The 14,105-nt window shown below is 41.4% G+C and overlaps 1 protein-coding gene across 1 annotated transcript in view; it reads left to right on the top strand.

Moving 5' to 3' along the window:
- LOC117199201 (lysine-specific demethylase 4D-like) overlaps window positions 1-14,105 on the top strand; it is a 71,559-nt gene that overhangs the window by 43,870 nt on the left and 13,584 nt on the right. The gene's annotated exons all lie outside the window — the stretch shown is intronic.

The raw sequence follows: 14,105 nt of genomic DNA, 5'->3' as shown, positions 1-14,105 counted from the left end.
CACCACATCCTCCTCCTCCTCCTCCGCCTCCTCCACCGCCTCCTCCTTCATTTTCGTCCTCTTCTTTCTCCTCCACCACCTACTCCTCTGCCTCCTCCACCGCCTCCTCCTTTTTCTTCCTCTTCTTCCTCCTACACCACCTCCTCCTCCTCCTCCGCCTCATCCACCGCCTCCTCGTTCTTTTACTTCCACTTCTTCCTCCTCCACCACTTTCTCCTCCTCCTCCTCCGCCTCCTCCACCGCCTGCTTCTTTTTCTTCCTCTTCCTCCTCCACCACCTCCTCCTCCTCCTCTGCCTGCTCCACCGCCTCCTCCATCTTTTTCTTCCTCTTCTTCCTCCTCCAACACCTCCTCCTCCGCCTCCTCCACCGCCTCTTCCTTCTTTTTCTTCCTCTTCTTCCTGCTCCACCACCTCCTCGTTCTCCTCCACCTCCTCAACCATCTCCTCCTTTTTCTTCCTCTTCTTCCTCCTCCACCACCTCCTCCTCCTCCGCCTCCTCCACTGCCTCCTCCTTCATTTTCTTCCTCTTCTTCCTCCTCCACCACCTCCTCCTCTTCCGCCTCCTCCACCTCCTCCTCCTTCTTTTTCTTCCTCTTCTTCCTCCTCCATCACCTCCTCCTCCTCCTCCACCTCCTCCACCACCTCCTCCTTCTTTTTCTTCCTCTTCTTCCTTCTACACCACCTCCTCCTCCTCTGCCTCCTCCACCACCTCCTCCATTTTTCCTTCCTCTTGTTCCTCCTCCACCACCTCCTCCTCCTCCTCCGCTTCCTCCACCGCCTCCTCCTTCTTTTTCTTCCTCTTCTTCCTCCTCCACCACCTCTTCCTCCTCCGCCTCCTCCACCATCTCCTCCATCTTTTTCTTCCTCTTCTTCCTCCTCCACCACCTCCTTCTCCGTCTCCTCCACCGCCTCCTCCTTTTTCGTCCTCTTCTTCCTCCTCCACCACCTCCTCCTCCTCCTCCTCCGCCTCCTCCACCTCCTCCTCCTTGTTTTTCTTCCTCTTCTTCCTCTTCCACCACCTCCTCCTTGTCCTCCGCCTCCTCCACCGCCTCCTCCTTCTTTTTCTTCCTCTTCTTCCTCCTCCACCACCTCCTCCTCCTCCTCCTCCGCCTCCTCCACCACCTTCACCTTCTTTTTCTTCCTCTTCTTCCTCCTCCACCACCTCCTCCTCCTCCTCCTCCACCTCCTCCACCGCCTCCTCCTTCTTCTTCGTCCTCTTCTTCCTCCTCCACCACCTCCTCCTCCTCCTCCTCCGCCTCCTCCACCGCTTCCTTCTTTTTCTTCCTCTTCCTCCTCCACCACCTCCTCCTCCTCCTCCGCCTCCTCCACCGCCTCCTCCTTCTTTTTCTTCCTCTTCTTCCTCCTCCACCACCTCCTCCTCCTCTTCCACCTCCTCCACCACCTCCTCCATCTTTTTCTTCATCCTCTTCCTCCTCCACCACTTCCTCCTCCACCTCCTCCACCGTCTCCTCCTTCTTTTTCGTCGTCTTTTTCCTCCTTCACCACCTCCTCCTCCTCCTCCTCCGGCTCCTCCACCGCCTCCTCCTTTTTTTTCGTGCTCTTCGTCCTCCTCCACCACCTCCTCCACCTTTTTCTTCCTCTTCTTCCTCCTCCACCACCTCCTCCCCCTCCTCCTCCGCCTCCTGCACCACCTCCTCCTTCTTTTTCTTCCTCTTTTTCCTCCTCCACCACCTCCTCCTCCTCCTCCGCCTCCTCCACTGCCTCCTCCTTCTTTTTCGTCGTCTTCTTCCTCCTCCACCACCTCCTCCTCCTCCTCCTCCGCCTCCTCCACCATCTCCTCCATCTTTTTCTTCCTCTTCTTCCTCCTCCACCACCTCCTCCTCCGCCTCCTCCACCGCCTCCTCCTTCTTTTTCGTCCTCTTCTTCCTCCTCCACCACCTCCTCGTCCTCTTCCTCCTCCTCCTCCTCCTATGCCTCTTTCTTCTCTTTCTTCCTCTTCGTCCTCTTCCACCGCCTCCTCCTCCTCCTCCTCCGTCTCTGCCTCCTCCTTCTTTTTCTTCCTCTTCTTCCTCCTCCATCACCTCCTCCTTTTTTTCTTCCTCCTCTTCCTTCTCTATCACCCCCTCCTCCGCCGCCTCCTCCACCACCTCCTCCTTCTTTTTCTTCCTCTTCTTCCTCCTCCACCACCTCAAACACAGTATGTTAAACAAAATGAGGAGACAGAGAAACACACAGCAGATGAAGGAGCAAGATTAAAACCCACCAGACCTAACAATTGAAGAGGAAATAGGCAGTCTACCTGAAAAAGAATTCAGACTAATGATAGTAAGGTTGATCCAAAATCTTGGAAATAGAATGAGAAAATACAAGAAACGTTTAACAAGGACCTAGAAGATCTAAATAATAAACAGAGATGAACTACAGAATAAATGAAATTAAAAATTCTCTGGAATTGATCAATAGCAGAATAACTGAGGCAGAAGAACAGATAAGCGACCTGAAGGTAAAAGAGTGGAAATAACTACTGCAGAACAGAATAAAGAAAAAAGAATGAAAAGAATTGAGGACAGTCTCACAGACTTCTGGGACAACATTACACACACCAACATTTGAATTACAGGGGTCCCAGAAGAAGAAGAGAAAAAGAAAGGGACTGAGAAAATATTTGAAGCGATTATAGTTGAAAACTTCCCTAATATGGGAAAGGAAAAAGTTAATCAAGTCCAGGAAGCACAGAGAGTCCCATACAGGATAAATCCAAGGAGAAACACACCAAGACACATATTAATCAAACTATCAAAAATTAAATACAAAGAAAAAATATTAAAAGCATCAAGGGAAAAACAACAAATAAAACACAAGGGAATCCCCATAAGGTTAACAGCTGATCGTTCAACAGAAACTCTGCAAGCCAGAACGGTGTGGCAGGACATATTTAAAGTGGTGAAGGAGAAAAACCTACAAGCAAGATTACTCTACCCAGCAAGGATCTCATTCAGATTTGATGCAGAAATTAGAACCTTTACAGACAAGCAAATCTAAGAGAATTCAGCACCACCATACCAGGTTTACAACAAATGCTAAAGAAAGTTCTCTAGGAAGGAAACACAAGAGAAGGAAAACACCTACAATAACAAACCCAAAAGAATTATGAAAATGGTAACAGGAACATACATATTGATATTTACCTTAAATATAAATTGATTAAGTGCTCCAACCAAAAGACATAAACTAGCTGCATGGATACAAAAACAAGACCCATATATTTGCTGTCTACGAGAGGCCCACTTCAGACTGAAAGTGAGGGGATGGAAAAATATGTTCCATGCAAATGGAAATCAAAAGAAAGCTGGAGTAGCAATTCTCATGTCAGAAAAAATAGACTTTAAAATAAAAACTATTACAAGAGACAAAGAATGACACTACATAATGATCAAGGGATCGATCCAAGAAGAAGATATAAGAATTGTACATATTTATGCACCCAACATAGGAGCACCTCAATACATAAGGCAAATACTAACAACCATAAAAGGGGAAATCGACAGTAGCACAATCACAGTAGGGAATTTAACACCCCACTTTCACCAATGGATAGATCATCCAAACTGAAAATAAATGAGGAAACACAAGCTTTAAATGATACATTAAACAAGATGGACTTAATTGATATTTATAGGACATTCCATCCAAAAACAACAGAATACACATTCTTCTCAAGTGCTCATGGAACATTCTCCAGGATAGATCATATCTTGTGTCACAAATCAAGCCTTGGTAAATTTAACAAAACTGAAATTGTATCAAGTATCTTTTCTGACCACAATGCTATGAGACTAGATATCAATTACAGGATAAAATCTGTAAAAATACAAACACATGGAGGCTAAACAATACACTACTTAATAACCAAGAGATCACTGAGGAAATCAAAGAAGAAATCAAAAAACCTAGAAACAAATGACAATGAAAACACTATGACCCAAAACATATGGGATGCAGCAAAAGCAGTTCTAAGAGGGAAGTTTATAGCAATAAAATCCGACCTTAAGAAACAAGAAACATCTCAAATAAACAACCTAATCTTACACCTAAAGCAATTAGAGAAAGAAGAACAAAAAAAAACCCAAAGTTAGCAGAAGGAAAGAAATCATAAAAATCAGATCAGAAATAAATGAAAAAGAAATGAAGGAAATGATAGCAAAGATCAATAAAACTAAAAGCTGGTTATTTAAGAAGATAAACAAAATTTATAAACCATTAGCCAGCCTCATCAAGAAAAAAAAAGGGAGAAAGCTCAAATCAATAGAATTACAAATGAAAAAGGACAAGTAACAATTGACACTGCAGAAATACAAAGGATTATGAGAGATTACTACAAGCAGCTCTATGCCAATTAAATGGATAACCTGGAAGAAATGGACAAATTCTTGGAAAGGCACAACCTTCTGAGACTGACCCAGGAAGAAATAGAAAATATGAACAGACCAATCACAAGCACTGAAATTGAAACTGTGATTAGAAATCTTCCAACAAACAAAAGCCCAGGACCAGATGGCTTCACTGGCGAATTCTATCAAAGATTTAGAGAAGAGGTAACACCTATCCTTCTCAAACTCTTCCAAAATATAGCAGAGAGAGGAACACTCCCAAACTCATTCTATGAGGCCACCAACACTCTGATACCAAAACCAGACAAAGATGTCACCAAAAAAGGAAAACTACAGGCCAATATCACTGATGAACACAGATGCAGAAATCCTTGACAAAATACTAGCAAACAGAATCCAACAGCACATTAGAAGGATCATACCCTCTGATCACGTGGGATTTATCCCAGGAATGCAAAAATTCTTCAATATACGCAAATCAATCAACGTGATACACCAGATTAACAAATTGAAGGGAAAAAAAAGCATATGATCATCTCAATAGATGCAGAGAAAGATTTCGACAAAATTCAACAACCATTAATGATAAAAAAAAAAAAACCTCCAGAAAATAGGCATAGAGGGAGATTTCTTCAACATAATAAAGGCCATATATGACAAACCCACAGCCAACATTGTCCTCAATGGTGAAAAGCTGAAACCATTTCCACTAAGATCAGGAACAAGACAAGGTTGCCCACTCTCACCACTATTATTTAACATAGTTTTGGAAGTTTTAGCCACAGCAATCAGAGAAGAAAAAGAAATAAAAGGAATCCAAATTGGAAAAGAAGAAGTAAAGCTGTCACTGTTTTCTGATGACATGATACTATACATAGAGAGTCCTAAAGATGCTACCAGAAAACTACTAGAGCTAATCAATGAATTTGGTAAAATAACAGGATACAAAATTAATGCCCGAAATCTCTAGCATTCCTGTACACTAATGATGAAAAATCTGAAAGTGAAATTAAGAAAACACTGCCATTTACCACTTCAGGAAAAAGAATAAAATATCTAGGAATAAACCTACCTAAGGAGACAAAAGACCTGTATGCAGAAAATTATAAGAAACTGATGAAAGAAATTAAAGATGATACAAATAGATGGAGAGATATACCATGTTCTTGGATTGGAAGAATCAACATTGTGAAAATGACTCTACTACCCAAAGCAATCTACAGATTCAATGCAATCCCTATCAAACTACCAATGGCATTTTTTACAGAACTAGAACAAAAAATTTCACAATTTGTTTGGAAACACAAAAGACCCTGAATAGCCAAAGCAATCTTGAGAAAGAAAAACTGAGCTGGAGGAATCAGACTCCCTGTCTTCAGACTATACTACAAAGGCTAAAGTAATCAAGACAGTATGGTACTGGCACAAAAACAGAAATATAGATCAATGGAACAGGATAGAAAGCCCAGAGATAAACCCACTCACATATGGTTACACTATCTTTGATAATGGAGGCAAGAATATACGGTGGAGAAAAGACAGCCTCTTCAATAAGTGGTGCTGGGAAAACTGGACAGCTACATGTAGAAGAATGAAATTACAATGCTCCCTAAGACCATACACAAAAATAAACTCAAAATGGATTAAAGACTTAAATGTCGGCCAGAGACTATAAACCTCTTAGAGGTAACATCGGCAGAACACTCTTTGACATAAATCACAGCAAGATCGGTTTTGACCCACCTCCTAGAGATATGGAAATAAAACCCAAAATATACAAACGGGACCTAATGAAACTTAAAAGCTTTTGCACAGCAAAGGAAACCATAAATAAGACAAAAAGACAACCCTCAGAATGGGAGAAAATATTTGCAAATGAAGCAACTGATAAAGGATTAATCTCCAAAATTTACAAACAGCTTATGCAGCTCAATATCAGAAAAACAAACAACTCAATCCAAAAATGCAAATCAAAACAACAATGAGATATCATCTCACACCAGTCAGAATGGCTATCATCAAAAATTCTACAAACAGTAAATGCTGGAGAGGGTGTGGAGAAAAGGGAATCCTCTTGCACTGTTGGTGAGAATGTAAATTGATACAGCCACTATGGAGAACAGTATGGAGGTTCCTTAACAAACTAAAAATAGGACTACCATATGACCCAGCAATCCCACTACTGGGTATATACCTTGAGAAAACCATAATTCAAAAATAATCATGTACCAAAATGTTCATTGCAGCTCTATTTACAATAGCCAGGATGTGGAAGCAACCTAAGTGTCCATCAACAGATGAATGGATAAAGAAGATGTGGCACATATATCCATTGGAATATACTCAGCCATAAAAGGAAACGAAATTCAGTTATTTGTAGTCAGGTCGATGGACCTAGAGTCTGTCATACAGAGTGAAGTAAGTCAGAAAGAGAAAAACAAATACTGTATGCTGACACATATATATGGAATCTAAAATAAATAAATAAATAAAAAAGGTCATGGAGAACATAGGGGCAACACGGGAATAAAGACACAGACCTACTAGAGAATGGACTTGAGGATACGGGGAGGGGGAAGGGTAAGCTGGGACAAAGTGAGAGAGTAGCATGGACATATATACACTACCAAACGTAAAATAGATAGCTAGTGGGAAGCAGCCGCATAGTACAGGGAGATCAGCTCGGTGCTTTGTGACCACCTGAGGGGTGGGATAGGGAGGGTGGGAGGGAAGGAGATGCAAGAGGGAGGAGATGTGGAGACATAGGTGTACATATAACTGATTCATTTTGTTATGAAGCAGACACTGACACACCATTTTAAAGCAATTATACTCCAATGAAGATGTTAAAAAAAAAGAGAGTACACGTTGTAAGATTCCATTCATAGAAAATTTTAGAAAATACAAACTAATGCATAGTGACAGAAAGCAAGCAGCTCAGAGGTTGCCTGAAGAAGGAGGGGCAGAGGGAACAGATTACAAAGGGTCACAGGGACACTTTTGGGGTGAAAGATATGTTAACTCTCTTAAATGTAGTGATGATGTCATGGGTATATGCTTATGTCAAAACTTATCAAAGTGTACACTTCAAGTAGGTGAGTCTACATGTCAGTAATAGCTCAATTAAAAAATAAATTTTAAGAAATAAATCAGAACGATGAATAGAAGAGAGAAAAAGAAAAAAACATAGTAGGAAAACTCAAATGCTTTCCCATGCCTCTAGTCTATTCATTCAGCGTTTTCCCTCCCTCCTCCTCACTCGAATCTCTGTCTATTGTTACACTTGTTCCCCAGATTGCCAACCTTGACCAAGCCTGGCTGCAGAAACGTGAGCCTGGTACTGGAGAATGGGGATCCCATTTCAGAGATAGGCAGCTCATTTCTCCACAGTGAGATTTCATTAGGATAGGGATGAGGCTGACTGCAAGCAATGTGCTCGCATGGAACGGGCTCTCAATACCCCTCAGTTGGTGATTATAGAAACCTATTGAGGGGTAAGCTTCCGATCACGTGAATATAGATTGCAAGAACAAGGTACAGCAAAATCTGAGTTCTGTCGAAACTGGCATGTAAAACCTCACAGTGCAAACCTTACTGAGGAGTCTTATTTTCAGCAATATTTTCTTAGAGTGCCTTAAACCAAGTCAGACTTGTAATACTATACCAAACATTGTTTTCTAAGGAGTTAATTCCTGCCAGTGTTGGATGAAACAAAACTATAAAGAAGAAAACTTGATGAGCCCAGAGTGGATACATATTTACTCCCACTAAAACCCTCGTGAGGTGACAGAATCTGGTTTTCATTTAAACTAAAATCCTACAAAATAACAATAGTAACGGATCTAAGCACTCTGTATGATGTTTAATAATGCTCTGAGAATCTGTCCCCCAAATACTGGCAAGAACTATATACTCTTTTGAGGGAGCTGAAAATCCATTCAACTTTCTCTGCTATTAAATTATTGCTTAATAAGGAGTGCAGCTATTATAGACCCTGCATCTCTATTGTTTCAACACCCTGGAAACCGCAGTCAAGGAAAATCTCACAGTATGATTCTAGAGTGACAGCAACAACCAAGAGGAACAGTGATGTCCCCAGGTTCAGTGCCAAAATCCCATGGCCAGGAAGGATGAAGTTGGACTCACAATATGTACAATTAATCTCTCTTGGCCAAAATGCTCCAGTTTCTCCTCAACTGTGTGTATGGTGGTAAAAGGAAAAGAGGTGGTTAAGACTCTCTTCCACAGCATATTGCTCCAGATATTGACTTTTAAGAGAAAAATCATTATTCTATGTATTCCGTATGTTACACATTTCATCATCCTATGATTACAAAATACTACAGCAGCCCTTTCTTCATCCTGAAATTATTACAACTTGAGTCTCAACTGGCCTGGTCAACTGGTGACAATTTGCAGGGAAATGCAAAATATCCCTGCATATTCACTAGAATGACTAAATAAAATTAATAATTAATAAGTTTAAAAAGAAAAAAATGTAAAATGCCAACAACACCAAGTATTTGCAAAGATATAGAGCAACTTGAATTCTCATACACTGCTAGTGGGATTTCAAAATAGTAAAACGACTTTGGAAAATAGTTTGACAGTTTCATATAACATTTCATAGATATTTACCATATGACTTAACAATCCCCCAGAATAAAAACATGTACACATAGGACTTGTATAGGAATAATCATACCAGCTTTATTCATAATCACAAACAATTGGAAACAACCCAAACATTCATCAACTGTTGAATTGCTGTATAATCATACAATAGAATACTGCTCAGCCATAGAAAGAAGTAAATTACTTATGCCCACAACAACATGGATAAATATCAAAAATATTATACTGAGGGGGCTTCCCTGGTGGCGCAGATGGTTGAGAGTCCGCCTGCCGATGCAGGGGACACGGGTTCGTGCCCCGGTCTGGGAAGATCCCACATGCCGCAGAGTGGCTGGGCCTGTGAGCCATGGCCGCTGAGCCTGCACGTCCAGAGCCTGTGCTCCACAACGGGAGAGGCCACAACAGTGAGAGGCCCGCGTACTGCAAAAAAAAAAAAAAATTAAAAAAAATTAAAAAAAAAATTATACTGAGTGAGAGAAAAAAAATATAAAGTAGTTCATTCTGTATGACTTCACTTATGTGAAATTCTAAGAAAACCAGAACTAATGTATAGACAAAAAGCATATCAGTGATTGCCAGAGTCAAGGTAGGGAGGAGCTTGACTGCAAAGGGAATAACATAACTTTTGGGTGATGGGATTGCTGAGTGTGGTAGTAGTTATGGCTCTTCCTAGAGCCCATGAGGTCCCTTTTGCACTGCTTCTTGGTTCTATCCAACAACTGGACAAAAATGACCCCCTGCTCTTAGGAATGCCCTCATGTGTCGCTGTGGCTTAGAGTCCTGCCTAACTATCCAGCAGCCCAAAAGACAGAGGACATTTCTCCACTCATCCCACATCCCCTCTCCTGCTCTCATCCTCTCCTCTGTGCAAGAGTAGCTTCAAGATTAACATCCACCCTTGATCAGACAGAAGAGGAAAGATCATCCATTCTGTTCAAGAGAAAATGAACCTGCATGGTATTTGCTCTACACACTGAATCAGACCATCTTAATAGTTTATGTCCCAAAGACTAGGCTATTCAGTCTTAACAGATTCCATAGTGTGGTCCACCGGTCATGTTTCTCCAGCATAGTATGAAGTAAAGGACATCCACATCCATCCAGTAAACAAATATGTGTTCCTTATATAACATCCACACATGAAATGTGTGCACAGGAGGGTACATACACACACTCAAACACAATCTTCCCCCCAAGCAATAATATTCTCACATAGCAAAAGTTAACAAAACACAGGATAAAAGGAAGTTAAGTGCAAGGAGAAAGAGATAGAAAAGACCCACAGAGCCATAGATCCTGGGTGAGAAAATACATTAAAAGTTAAAGCTGAGAAATTTAGGTGATCCTTTGGCATCAGTGTGATCATGAACACAAATTCAGGTTACCTGAATGATCTAGGACATAAAGACGTACAGGAAGATGGATATAGATACACACACATATACATATTAATAGATGATAGATTATGATGATGTTGATGATGGTAGAAAGATAGATATAGATACAGATAGATACAATTTCAATATAGAATTTTAACTATTGTAAAGACTTCCTGACTCCCCACAAAATATGTCTACTGACTCTCCAGGGTAAATTCCAGTTTAAGTAACACTATTACAAGGACTCATTTTAAGCACGAGAAAAGAAGATCTCTGTCTCAGTAACATTAAAATGAAGCCATCAGGCATTTCCAACACAGAGGGTAATATAAGTAACACACTAGCCTCTTCATGACAAAGCTGAAAGAGTCTCAGTTGAAAAGCTGGACATCATGAAGAATTTTAGAAATAGCCAGAACTAAGCAGTATCTCAGATAGAACATCAGAATTTTCCTTTCCTTTGTGGCAAAGGAACCAGGAGTTGGAAGAAAACTGACATTTGTGGCTCACCTACTAAATGCCAGGCATTTTGTATGTACATCACATATATTACCATATGAAATTTAATTTAGCAACCAAGAGGGGTAATTTGAAATTATCTTACACTATTATGGAAGATACAGATGGGACTTAAAAATCTTGTGTGAAGATGTAAACCAGTGAACTCTCATAGTTCCTATATTTCCAGAAAAAGATTTATTTTTTGTGTTATATTTTTTACTAATGTCTGTGTTGCCCACTAGCCTATAAGCTCTATCAAGAATACTGGTCAGATCTGGATTTTACTCACGACTGGATCCCCAGTTCCTAGCACATGGACTATCATGTAGTAAAGATTCAATAAATCATTTGTAAATAACTGAACAAATTGCTGATTTTCCCCATATTGCTTGTATTTATGGGACACATTGATTTTCTCAATTTAAGGAAACAATCCTTAAACTCTTCTCTGTGGAAACAGGAGACAGAATATTAATGACAACACCTGAAAACTTAACTATGGAGTTATGAACAGGACCTAAAAATAGATTCCTCTGATAACAGCTTCACCCGACAAATGTTAGGCTCTGTAAAGCTTCCCTCTCGTAGACACAGGGCAAAGCAACACATTCACAGTTGTCAAGTAACACTCTTAGCTAAAACTTAAGCAGAACAAAACCTGACAGTGAGCCATGGTTGAATCTTAGTCCCGGCTACATAATATCTCCTAGGAAAGTGAGTGTTTTCCAGATTAACTTAAATGCCAAAGCTGGAGCTGTGAACATAATTATGGCTGACGTTTTTGTTCACCCGCTTGACAGATAGTTAGCAAGAACTAATTGTCTTATGCAGAAAATGTTTCAATTTTTAGAAGAGATGAAGGGAAACGGCTTACAGTATTGAAAGACAAAAATAGTACCATTTCTTGTTCCATTCCTGCTAACCTGTGGAGGTTGGAAAGAGGTTGGGGACTCTTCTCCTCCACCCACTGTCCCACAGGACAGAGACTCTACCCCATGTGCAGAAAGCTGCAGCTCCAATAGCCATTGTTCCAGTTCCTTTTAGGGCAGAGGTCCCACAGCAGGAGAGGTGAGCCAAGAAGGTCACAGATGATCGCCTCCACACAGAGACCAGCTCAGAGAGCTGGGATGTCATCCCGGGAGAAGCAGGCCACTGTCCCAGCCCCTAGCTCTGAAGAAGTGGCTCAGACACTTTGCTGAAGGGGAGAGAGAGACAGGCCAACATAACAGGAAGATCAGAAGTTCTCCCCAAAGAAATTGCTGTTATTCAGGACAGAATGTAGTGAGATTCAAGCCTAAAGACTTTCTCAGAAACAGAGGAGATTCTGGTGGTAAGCAATTAAGAAGCCAGTCACCCCATGACAGCAAGGAGCTAAACAGTAGTCCAGCTAGTTTACCAGAAAGAACCAGCCAAGGAAAGAGCCGGGAAGATATGTCAGAACAAGCCCCAGGGACTGGCCTCAAAAACAGCCCTGGAGGGCTTCCCTGGTGGCGCAGTGGTTGGGAGTCCGCCTGCCGATGCAGGGGGCACGGGTTCGTGCTCCGGTCCAGGAGGATCCCACGTGCCGCGGAGCGGCTGGGCCCATGGGCCATGGCCGCTGAGCCTGCGCGTCCGGAGCCTGTGCTCCGCGGCGGGAGAGGCCGCAGCAGTGAGAGGCCCACGTACCGCAAAAAAAAAAAAAAAAAAAGGCCCTGTAAAGGGGCCCAGGTTTAATCATATTAGTCTGCAGAGCAATTTATGCCCTAGGATTGTTGAAAGCAGTAAGCAGTCAGGATTAGCGGGGGCCTAAGAGCTGAGTGTGATACCAAAAGTGGCAGACAGCTTAGCAGAGAGACCAGGGAAAGAGACTGATACAGGGAGCCCTCCAAAACCTCCATCATCTCTGGGTCCTGTCCACATGTCCAAGGCTGAGCCCACAGTGAGTGAGTACAGACACTTCACACTGAGCAGGAAATAGACTTCACGGAAATAGTCTATTCAGGTCACAAGACAAATACATAAGCAAATGACAACAAGCCCTGAGGGGGTGGGGGGGTGGGAATCAATATTCATGTTGTTAAAATATATTATCTAAGATGTCCACTTTTTAATATTAAAAAAAATTGAGGCATGCAAAGAACAGGAAAGCATGATTTATACTGTCCCTTAGAAGCCATGCAGTCGGATCATTCAGTTGACACCGAAATTATCTTTAACTATAGAAGATCTAGGAGCAGAGAGAAAGCCTGTGATCCTCAGATATTCACAGGACCTTGGGATGTTCTAGACACTGTCACATGCATGCTGTGACTCTGTACTTCTTGTTTAATCTACTTTCTTTCTTTTTGTATGAATACAGAGTATGTGCATATGTGTGTGTGTGTGTGTGTGTGTGTGTGTGTGAAACAATTTATCATGTTAGAGACACCTATTTGTCACTCTTTACCTTCTTCCTTATAATAAATACACATATTAGATATTTTTAAACTTGTGCCCGAAAGCTGCGTCCTGAATTTAACATTATTTGATTTTTGAAAGCCATTATTACTGCTTTTATCCTGAAGTTGTGCTTCATCCATTTTATTCACTCAATGTCCAACACTCACTAAGCTATTACGTATGCCGTATTGTTCCAACAGAAAATTGAGATTTACTGTTTGACAAGTGTGAATTAGGTTAAGAGGATTATAGAGGATTGGAAAGGAAGATTATTCTAAACTCTGAAACATAGATTCACCAGAGGTATTAAAATAATAATAAATTTATCTTTGGTAGGCATTCCTTATTAATCACCTTCATCTACATAATTACTTGATAATATATCATGCCCATTTGCATTTGAGGGCATCAGGCCTCAGTGTGTTACATTACCTCCCCAAGCTATACATCTTATTGTGATTAAGGATGCTATTCACTGTATCCATTTTTAAATCCCTTGCTCTTTTCAACTTGCCAATCTCATAACAAACCTTTGCTTAGAATACCATTTCTGGCTTCTTCATGATTACTGAACCATTTCCTTAAAAAGCTTGGTATTGTCTCTACAGCCTTTGTAGGACAACGGTGCTGCCAGCCTCTGATAAGCCTCTCTGCTCAGTTCTCAGTCATCATCTAGATGCCATATTTGTGTGACCCACATCTTCATTTCCATTCCTGATCTGCCTCTAATCTACAATTCCAACAGAGTGTAAATCCCAACTATTGTCTTGCTACTGGCACATCTAGCCCCTCCATGGAGCTCAATGAATTATGATAATGG

The sequence above is a fragment of the Orcinus orca genome, chromosome 8, assembly GCF_937001465.1.
Source record: "Orcinus orca chromosome 8, mOrcOrc1.1, whole genome shotgun sequence".
NCBI classification, from domain to species: Eukaryota; Metazoa; Chordata; class Mammalia; order Artiodactyla; family Delphinidae; genus Orcinus; species Orcinus orca.
The sequence above is the reverse complement of the archived record's forward strand: the minus strand, read 5'-3'. Positions and strand labels throughout refer to the sequence as shown.